General features: G+C 37.7%; 1 long non-coding RNA gene across 1 annotated transcript; it reads right to left on the minus strand.

The window, feature by feature from the left end:
- Nucleotides 1-1,252: 1,252 nt before the first annotated feature.
- LOC137987656 (uncharacterized) lies at nt 1,253-2,907 on the minus strand. Its single transcript, XR_011120685.1, has 3 exons — nt 2,845-2,907; nt 2,396-2,430; nt 1,253-1,971 (listed from the first exon to the last, which is right to left on the minus strand). It is a non-coding gene; the product is annotated as an uncharacterized lncRNA (long non-coding RNA).
- Nucleotides 2,908-10,000: the final 7,093 nt, after the last annotated feature.

Here is a 10,000-nt window from a genome sequence, read left to right on the forward strand (position 1 = left end):
GTTCTCAGTTGTAGTGATCGTATTGATTGTACGAGTGTTTTAGTTCCCGGTGAAACGCTCCCGTCCATATAATAAATACCAATAATCAGAAACAAGGGAAAATATTTACCAAATAGTAATTGATACGTTTTACTTATGCTCAGATTATTTTCTAAAGGTACGCTTTATCCATTGACTCCTGGGAGTGATTTTACTGTCAAACATGTGACGATTTTACTCGTCAACAGGTGGCATTCTGGGATGTCTTAAGAGTGAATGGGTTCATACTCACAAAAATCCTTTCAGAAGAAAGGTATTCAGACCATCATTGGATGTGATTCTCATCTCATGTATGACTTCTACAACCTTAGGTTATTTTGCCATTATGATACAATGGCACACTCCATTTACTATTTTTAACGTAACACACTGTAGTCTCATCACAAGTACAAGATCAATGATCAGTCAGTAACCACCAAAAAATCTTGAAGAGCTCTACAGAGCTATCAAATGGAGATTAGAAGCACCCCATATTGTGTTACAGCATTTTTGAAAATTAAGTATTCCCATAAGATGGATAAAGCAATATACAGGATGGGTTTTTCAAACGTTTTCCATCAACAAAGTGCAAAGGTGAAATATAACAACTACCGGTATTTATTATTATGAAATAATTAGGATAGTACACACACTCTCATTGGTTAATAGCTGTGTTTAGATGAGAGTATGGCAACATGGCCATGACATCACACAAATTTTAATTGGTTATGTTTTGTCACACGCACATTTTGATTGGCTGGTAGGAAATATGAGTGTGTATCAAGAAAATCTGTTCAATCAAGAAGTAAAAAACCCACATTTTCCTTCATTTGGCAAATTATCTTTGAGGATTATTTTATAAAAGCAATAGAGAACTTTTTTTCAGTGTTTCTATAGCCTCATCTAAACACTCGGGGGAGTTGGGAGAATTCAAGACAATTATGCAAACCCTTGACTGTGTCTCAGGTTTGCATAACTGTCCTCTATTGCTTACGGCAACCCTTTGACATCCAAACCGGCCTAAACCCGTCAGACTTAGTATTTTACTGTCTAACGCCAGACGATTTTACTCGTCAATGGGGAACCCCTGGGAGTCAATGGGTTAATTATTATTGAATTGTAGGTGTCTAACAAAGGATTGTGACCTTATGCAAGATCACATCATACCTACTAACAGTGTATGGGAGCTCCAATTTCCCATAGATTTTTGAAATGTTATGAGAAGGGGCTTACAGTTCATCAACAACAATTTTTAATTCAACAAGTCAAATTGTCAAATAATTAATAACAATTCTTTTAAACTTACTACATTGTAACTTACAGAGCTTTTGCCTGCAATAGTGCAAGGGCTATTCGAGGCAGGCAAAAGAGGAAAAAAAAGAAAATTGAGAGGTTCTATAAGTAAATTTCAATGAAAAAACCTAGAGAGCAATCTAGTTTGTCTTTTCATCTGAGAGGACAAAATACTCTGACTGCTTGCTGATATTAATGTAAGACCCAATATAATGATGTTACGTAATATAAGACCCAAGTCTTACAAAAGAACCTTCCACACTGTCAGTGGTCAGTTGTATACCAACAAAGCTAACCCCTCAGTGGTAAGAAAGATGGTACACATACATGCAAGTGTGATAGGATAGGTACGTCCTGTCAAAGAGAAATTTTTTTTTTTCACTTTCAACTTTCAAACATTCTTTTTAGTTAACAGTGCTACAAGCGATTTTTTGTAAATCCTGACCAAATGGTACCTCATCAATACACTGTAGTTGCACCATGCTATAAAGCTTGTGTTGACTTTAAAAAGCTTACTCAATCTGGTCATATTTTCTAACTGAGCTATAAAAGAAACACTAGTTCAAAGCCCAAAATGGCAAGACAAGATGCATTTTCTCTGCACAATTTCCAAGCTTCACAGCGATTGGATGCTCAGCTCTCAGCTAGCAAACTCAATGCCTGAAAATGAAAATAAGGATTTGGTAAAATAAAGATCGCTTCAACATAATTTAATAATTTACAAAAAATTAAAGAATAAAACAGCTAATAAAAATGCATTGAAAGGTCTCAAAAGTGACCTTTTGACCTGCCATCCTGCCAAAGTGAAATTTGTCTTATTTTCATCTGGTCAGCCATAATGAAAAGATTTTTACCAGAGGAGGCTCAGTAAATGCAGATTCCCAACACACTGAACACACCTTCTAGACCATGTGCAAAGATTGTGCCAGTGCGTCGGCCAGCTCACATATGTAGCTAGTTTCAGGACCCCTGCACTTTCATCACAGCTTAGCACAAGAAGCCAAACAAGCCCTGGTGCAACTCAACCACTTCTGAAACCGGATTTGCAATCTTAACAAATGCAAAACTTGGGCGATAGGCTCACCTTATCGCTGTTCTGCCACCCTGAGAATTCAGAACCTGTTAAGACAAACACATGACATGAGGATGCTGGCAAAGAAGGACTATCGATCACAGATTTTCATTCATAAGCAATGCATGATGCTTCTACATTCACTCAGAAAGAGAGTTAAATAATGGTATCATCCCTCAACACGTCAGGGAGAAAGCATTTTTCATCAACGTGAATGTAAACTTTCACGAACACCTAACCTCAATTTAAACTCAAACGACACATCGTGTTTTTTCCACAAGCGGAGTGCGCAATGTGTTGAGGTTTACTGAGGTTTATACCGTGACATTAAAATCTACAAGTTACGACACGCCTTACAAAAAGCTACCCATGTTAATGAATTTTCTTTCTTTCTATTCGTGACTTCTTAAGAATGTAAACTGGGCTAAATAGGCAAGGAAATGGGAACAAAGTCGACTTACCTCTGCGAGTGACTCTCAACTCGCACATGGCCACTTTAATGGCTATGCGCGAAGTGAGTTATGGGATAGTTGCGACTCATGGATGGTAACAATTTCGTACCCAGAGTCCTCGGGCTTCTTGGTCAGCGGGTGAGCGCCCGGAGAGACAACCTCGTTCCCAGGGTCTTCTCGGCTTTCAATATGGCGGCGGGTCTTAAGAAGACCCTGGCACACAGCAGATCACGTGATCAAGTTTGTCCATCGAGGATGGACAAATATGCAAATTTTTTCAAAATGGCGGCAAGGAATAAGGTGAGAGAAATCTGGGTACGACAACTGCCAACAAAACAAAATGGAGTACGAAGGGGGAACCGAAGGCTGTAAAATTTGATGTAAGAAACCAAAAATACGGATGGATGAATGCACGAGCAACGAGAATGCGGTAGATGAGAGAGAAATCTTGCTTTTCTTTTCATTTCATGTTATTTTAAACCAATGCAATTTTATAGACGGCTATTATTTCTCGGGGCTGTGATTTTTAAACAGTTTGGAAACAGCCATTGCATACAATTTCACCCGTAATATCACAGACATTTGATTACCGTAAAATTCAGTGAGCTAAGGTTTAATGAAAGCCCTGGCTCTAGCTATTTAGTCACGGAGGTGTGTTCGCTGTCTTCCGTAATGTATAGTTTATATTGCAATCAATTAAACCTAATTATCATTTAAAATTTTTCATACACTTGAATGATTGTCTTTTTCTTATCGGTGTATATGAGCCTTCTGACCACGACTTTCCCCAGTATACATTGACCCAAAGCTATTTTCCTAAAAGGAAGTATTATTATACCACATATCTGTGGTACTTCATTTTCACAGTGAAACCATTAGATTGTTGTATTGTGGTGTTATCTCTCATCTCATCGATTGACTGCAAGTATTGTCATGTCAGTGTGAAATCAGTATTTTAATTGTCTTCTGATTGCCAACAGGGAACCACAGCATGTTTAGTGCCCACATTCTTACAACTTGTTATTGTAAAATTAATATATTTTGTGGTAAAGTTGACATAATCAAGCCAATGTACATTGTTGAACATGCTATTCCATAGGATTAGCAATCTGCTTCTTGCACTTTTCAAGCTATGAAAAGAACTTTTCCATGTCTTGTCCTACCAGTGAAGACAATGTGATGTCTTGGAATGCTGCTCATGAAATCTGTTGAACCTAATTAAAAAAGGGCACAATTTGTGCAAGTCCTAAACATAAGCATCTCATGATCTTTAGCAGTTCTTGTCGAATGAGCCCACGGTTAGGGGTGGATCTTTGCTGTTTTATCAAACTGTCTTTTAATCTACTGTTTTGGAGGCAGTGACAATGGCACGGTTTGTTTTATTTGCCTCCATTCCTTAAACTACATTTTTGTTTCGTTTCATTTACTCAGAAACGAATTGTATCTATTTAGACTTCAGGGTGAACTATTTACACTTCAGGGTGAACTATTTACACAATGAAGTAGAGTGGCCGTTCAAAACAGAGTTTGTAATTGAACATCTAAACATCTATGAGATGTAAAAACAAACTTGTGAACATGTGAACCTGAAGTATAGCAAATCATAATGCTGACAAGCATGAAAGTGAACGAAATGGGTCAAAAATTTGAAGTTTTCACTATCTGAATGATTTTCGGTTATATTAAAGGGATATATTGTTGAAAAATCCAAAGCTATCTCTCTTCATGGTAATAAGTAATGTAAAAATCTTCCCACTGGTGAGTTGTAGTAGTAAATTGGGTTTTCCAGGAACCAGTTATTTTAAAGCTAGTACTGGTAACTTCCTAGGTTCACATGTACCACAAGTAAATTTTATGGAAGATTCACAGAAAATGGAATTTGAAATTTTATGCTGTGGCATTTGAAGGAATAGTAGGTATTTGTAGACAAGTATCATTATGTTCTTCTCTTTTAATGGTTAATATTCCTTGACACGCTTCTAACCGTTCAGAGAGTTTGCGTCCACATTTTTGTCCTTTGTTGAGAGTTTCAATAGACAAAGCGAAATATATATGACCGACCAAGTGACCCACACTACAGTATTTTATCTTTTCTCCTGCCCTTACCATTCCAGAAACAAAACACTGTTTCTTTTTGTGAAATAGTTTCTTGTTGCTGATGAAGTTGCAAATTTCCTGTGCTTTGTCACCTTCAATTTTATTTCCCAATCCCCCTGTCCAATCCGCAATCTTCCCCCAAATCACTCAATGTACCACATCTTCAGACAGTAATTAAAATGCCACAATTTGAGCAATGCTAGAGAATGTTTTCAAAGCATGTTTTGAAAATGAATAATTCAATTTAAATTATTGGAGTACAAGAAAACTCACACGAGTGTGACGATAAAAAAGTAATGTGTACAAAATTAAAGAATACTGTTTAATATACATATTTATATTTTTAAATCAGAAGAAGCAAAAATTGAAGTTGTTAGCGAATTGACAGGTCAATAAGACTTTAATGATAAGCCTTACAATTATTTTCAAGAATAATAATTATTGTTAAGACTTCACAATCTTAAATAACTCTCTTGGAAAATTACAAGATGACATGCATTTTGTTTGGGGTGAGGAGATTTAAAATATTTTTTATTAATGAAAGTAAGAGGCAATGGTAAAAATCGACCGAGCTAGATCTCTCTGTGCACCACTAGCTGAAGAGTGTGGAAGGGATGGGAAAGAATATGGATTACTGCAGCTGCAGGTCTATTAAAATAAAACACAGGTTACATTCCACAGGTGAGTGTACATGTCACCGTACTGCAGACAAATAAACAACACCAAAAGTGTCTGCTAGCGCTAATCACTCAACAAAAATGTTGATTATTGGAGCAGCGACCTCTAGTCTTGACCTGTGGAATGTGACGTGTATTTAACAGACCCGCCTTCATTGCAGCTGTCACACGAGTCAACAGCGTCACATACAACTGCTAAATCAACCACATCAATAGTCTATGAACCCCATTGAACAATTTTATAATTTGTAACACAATCTGACATGGTGAAAACATTGAACAACAGTAACAATACTCGCATCAGGGAATTACAATTGTGAGACGCCAAAATGAACCAAAGCGTAAAGGTACGTACGAAATAAAATCACTTAATTACCGTTACGTCTTTCAAACACCGTTATATCCTTCTATATTAGAGCGATCGCTATGCCAGAGGTTGTGAAAAGCCAACGTAGCTTTAATTGGAATCGAGGACTGATGTAGATCACCGTGCAACGTGAAAAAACGGCGAATTATTTTTGACTGTTATGCTTGTTAATTTGCGGCTGCTTCTTACGGAACAGCTACAATTTTGAAAATGATTTAAACACGACTTCTGTTCTTCTTCTGGCCCTCCTCACGAGCCGCCATCTTTCTTTCGACATTAAACCAATTAGAGTTCATGTGAGAAAAGCACCAATCAGCGATCTTTTTAGTTCACTGTGTGCCAGGGTCTTCTCAAGACCCGCCGCCATATTGAAAGCCGAGAAGACCCTGGGAACGAGGTTGCCCGGAGAGACTCTGGGATAATCGACTCCATTTTCCCAGCCAGGTGATCTGGTGACGTCATTGCGCGAGACTGGGGAGAAATTTTTAAGTGGCAGTCTCGCTAAAAGCGGTCCTCTCGATTTCGCAACCAAAAATAGTTTTCCTTTATTTTTTGTCAGTGAAGAGGCTCTGGTACGCATATACCAAAATCGCTATTTTCATTTTAAAATTCTTTTTCTAAGCTCTGCTACAAGCCAAAAACGAATTGAGCCCATCGCGGCGTCGAAGGAGGTTGTTAGAAAAACTAAAATTGTCGGATTTTGAGAGGCGCCCTGCAATAAACGAATGGCTGCAAGAAAAATCTGTTTCAGTCAGTTTTTTTAGTTTACCATAGGTAGTTCACAGACGAAGTGTAAACATCCTTGATAAAAAATTGAACAAGCTAGAGTAGTTCAAAGACGTCCTATTCTGCATGTTTAATTTAAACCCTGAATGTAATGAAGTTTTGTGGGAAAATATCTCAAAAGTTGCGGCCTAAATCTGGTATAAAAATCACATCAAAGTTAAGTTTTAAACTTATTTTATTGGTTCATACGCTCAGACTTGCGGGTATCCTCTAGGATTGCAAACGACGGCAGATTGTAATCTGCCATTGAAAGTAATTTGCATAATTAATGGCCGTGACAGGTGTCACGATTCTACAGATTTAAAATTCCAAAAATTGCCTCTTATGACGCTTAAATTCGTCTGCAACCTCTAAAAGGAAGTTATCAAGCTTCTTTAACTACTTCTGAATCCAAAGAGATCCTTAACAGAGATGAATTCAAGCGTAATAATCAACATGATTAACTTTCGGGCATCACTTGTAACTACCAACAGTATGAACAAACGTTTTGGAATGCTCTATCTCATATCTAAATCAGCATTTGATTCAAGTTCTCTCAGCATCAAGAATAAAGATTAAAAAAAAAAAAACATTTTAGAAAAGCAACGTAAATTTTAATTCCTTTCCTCAATTTCAAGGTGTAGTGAATCTCACCTGCGGTGCAATAAACGTTCATCATGCTGACAAATACGATTTAAAGCCAAAAAAAATCAAACTTGTCTTTTAACTGTTGACAGTAAAAAAGAAGGTTAATTGAGATTACCTTCTCTTAAGGTTTTGATGAAAGACATTTATCCAGCCAGTTGAGAGTAACGCTTTGGTTGTAGCTTTTCGTTAAATTTCACAATCGGCCAAACCGACCGGAGTAAACATATACATCATGTGACAAAGTGCTCTCTCTCTCTCTCTCTCTCTTTATTGCAACCAAAAAAATTTTGCGAGAATAATATTCACTCTTCCTCTACAGAAAAATTGACCCTAATTTCAATAGCTTTTCCTCCTTGAAATACACATTTTTGACTCAACATAACCAGCAAACTGACGTGACGTCATGTCAAAAGCTGTAAGACACTTAGTCTATCTGTGCGGCTACATTTTTGTTTGTATCCATTATTTGAAAACCTGTTTGACTAAATCACAGCATACTATACCTGGGGATTAGATATCATTAGAAAGGCAACCCACCCACCCTTCTACCTCAGTTTGCCAGGGTACTAATCATAATTCGCGCAGATACTAGTTCACTCCTACAGGCAACAACACAATATTGTTCATCTATGGCTATGTACCAATTTCCTACGCCAAATATGTTTACTCTTTTGTTCTGAACGCAACTTTAACATGCGTCTTAATTTTATACCACACGTGCCGCAAAAAGAATCCCGTTTAGGACGTAATTATTCATAAACATTCGCTAACACCAGACGATCTTCTAAAACTATTCCATTACTAACATTCTACTTGCGACATTCACATTCCTTGACCGCTTCCTTTAATTTGTAAATTAAAGTGGCCTTCACGTCCTTAACCCTAAAAGGAAGGTCGAGGTACACACAGATGGCCTTTAATGTAGCTACATTAAATTAAGAGAGTGCATCTGATTTGATGAGCTCGCAAATGCCATAGCCGTCATACGTTATTGGGTGAATAAGTCCTATTTTGGTGAAAACCTCGTCTACGGCCATTTGCCTGTCTTTCTCGGTAAGGTTTGCCATTTCCTCTTCAACAAGGCCGTCATGGTCATCATCCCCGCATTCCTGTGAAGATTTTCGCCTTTTGCTGGCTGCAAGCCGTGAAAAGAAACCTTGTATTTGAGCCTTCGACAACCATTCACTTCTTTGAAACTTTCGCTGTCCTTCACTGTTTCTTTCTACCCGCATGTCAGCAGCCACTTGCGCTGGATCGGCTTTTCTACCTGTGTCCTCCCCTAGGTCAACCTTTGCTGAGAGGTAGCTTTTTACATTTTCGGGAAATCTAGTACCTCCTCCTCTTGGCTTTTGCAGTGCCCAGCCCAAATCACAAAGTTCATTCCCTACATGCTCACAACCCGTTGCTTCTCCAGTGGACAAAGACAATTTGGATTCAAGTGTTACAGACAAAAACTTTTCTGCCCAATCGCGCCTCAGATTATCATGCAAGCTCTCGGAGCCTACTTTCTTGTCGTGCTGACCAAAATGGATGTGGTCCTGAAGTTCCTCTGACGTAGCGAACTCAATGGAACAACCGGACACGGGGCACATGAAAAGAGGGTTATCACAGGTTCCTTCATCATCGATGGGAGTCGGCTTAATAGCCCTGGATAACATGGGGAAGAACTCACGACTTTGAACGTTCCCGGAGTATTTCATTTCTTTAGATTTACAAAATAAATAAATAAATAAATAAATAAATAAATAAATAAATAAATAAATGTATTTCTCTTTTTAAAACGTGTTGTTTAAAGAATGCCTAAACAAAAGCAGCCAAAGTGACAAAGGCTGCCGGGAAGTGTAGTTGGCAAATACATTGTACAAATAAACTACACAGTTTAAGGGTCTGATTCAGTAACTGCCTTCACGATGCTGCAAACCAAAAGAAATTTCAACAGTTAATAACTGTACAAGAGAAAAAAAAAATGCTCGTGGAGAGCGTCATTAAATCTAACTGCGACATAATGGGCATTGATGATTTTTAACAGAATTACAAACTGGTATATAAGAATTGTTTGCGACTCGCTTCACTGACTCATTCTTACAGTCGGGTGTATGTAAAATGCAGAACCCACCCGGAACCCGCCGGAACCACCAAGAAAATTGATATTAGAAAATAACTTATTATAAAATTGAAAATTTATAAACTGAAAATGCAATAACTAATAATTAATTAATGAAGGATATTTCAATATAAAATACCGGAAACAGGACGGCACCTGACTTTCAAATGGAGTGCTTGCCATGCCAAAGGTCAAAGTCCAAAGTGTTTTCTCGACTGGAGACCACGTGTGTTGTGCAAGTTCGACCATAAATGAGCACAGGCTAACCATCTTAAACTCGTGTGTGTTGACTTTCAGTTGTGTTGACACGGATAAATTATTGTATCGTCTCTAGTTAACTCATATGGTTTAAAATAAAGATGACGATAAAATATTTTTGCCTCGTGTTGCGTTCTATTTACAAATAAAGTGGAATGACTACGGCTTTGGATAGCTTTGGGGAGGATTATTTTGTACCGGTTGAGTGTGTGTGAATAAAAAGTAAAGACAGCAACTAATTTTGACCAC

This window comes from Montipora foliosa, unplaced genomic scaffold, assembly GCF_036669935.1.
Source record: "Montipora foliosa isolate CH-2021 unplaced genomic scaffold, ASM3666993v2 scaffold_371, whole genome shotgun sequence".
Lineage (NCBI taxonomy): Eukaryota > Metazoa > Cnidaria > Anthozoa > Scleractinia > Acroporidae > Montipora > Montipora foliosa.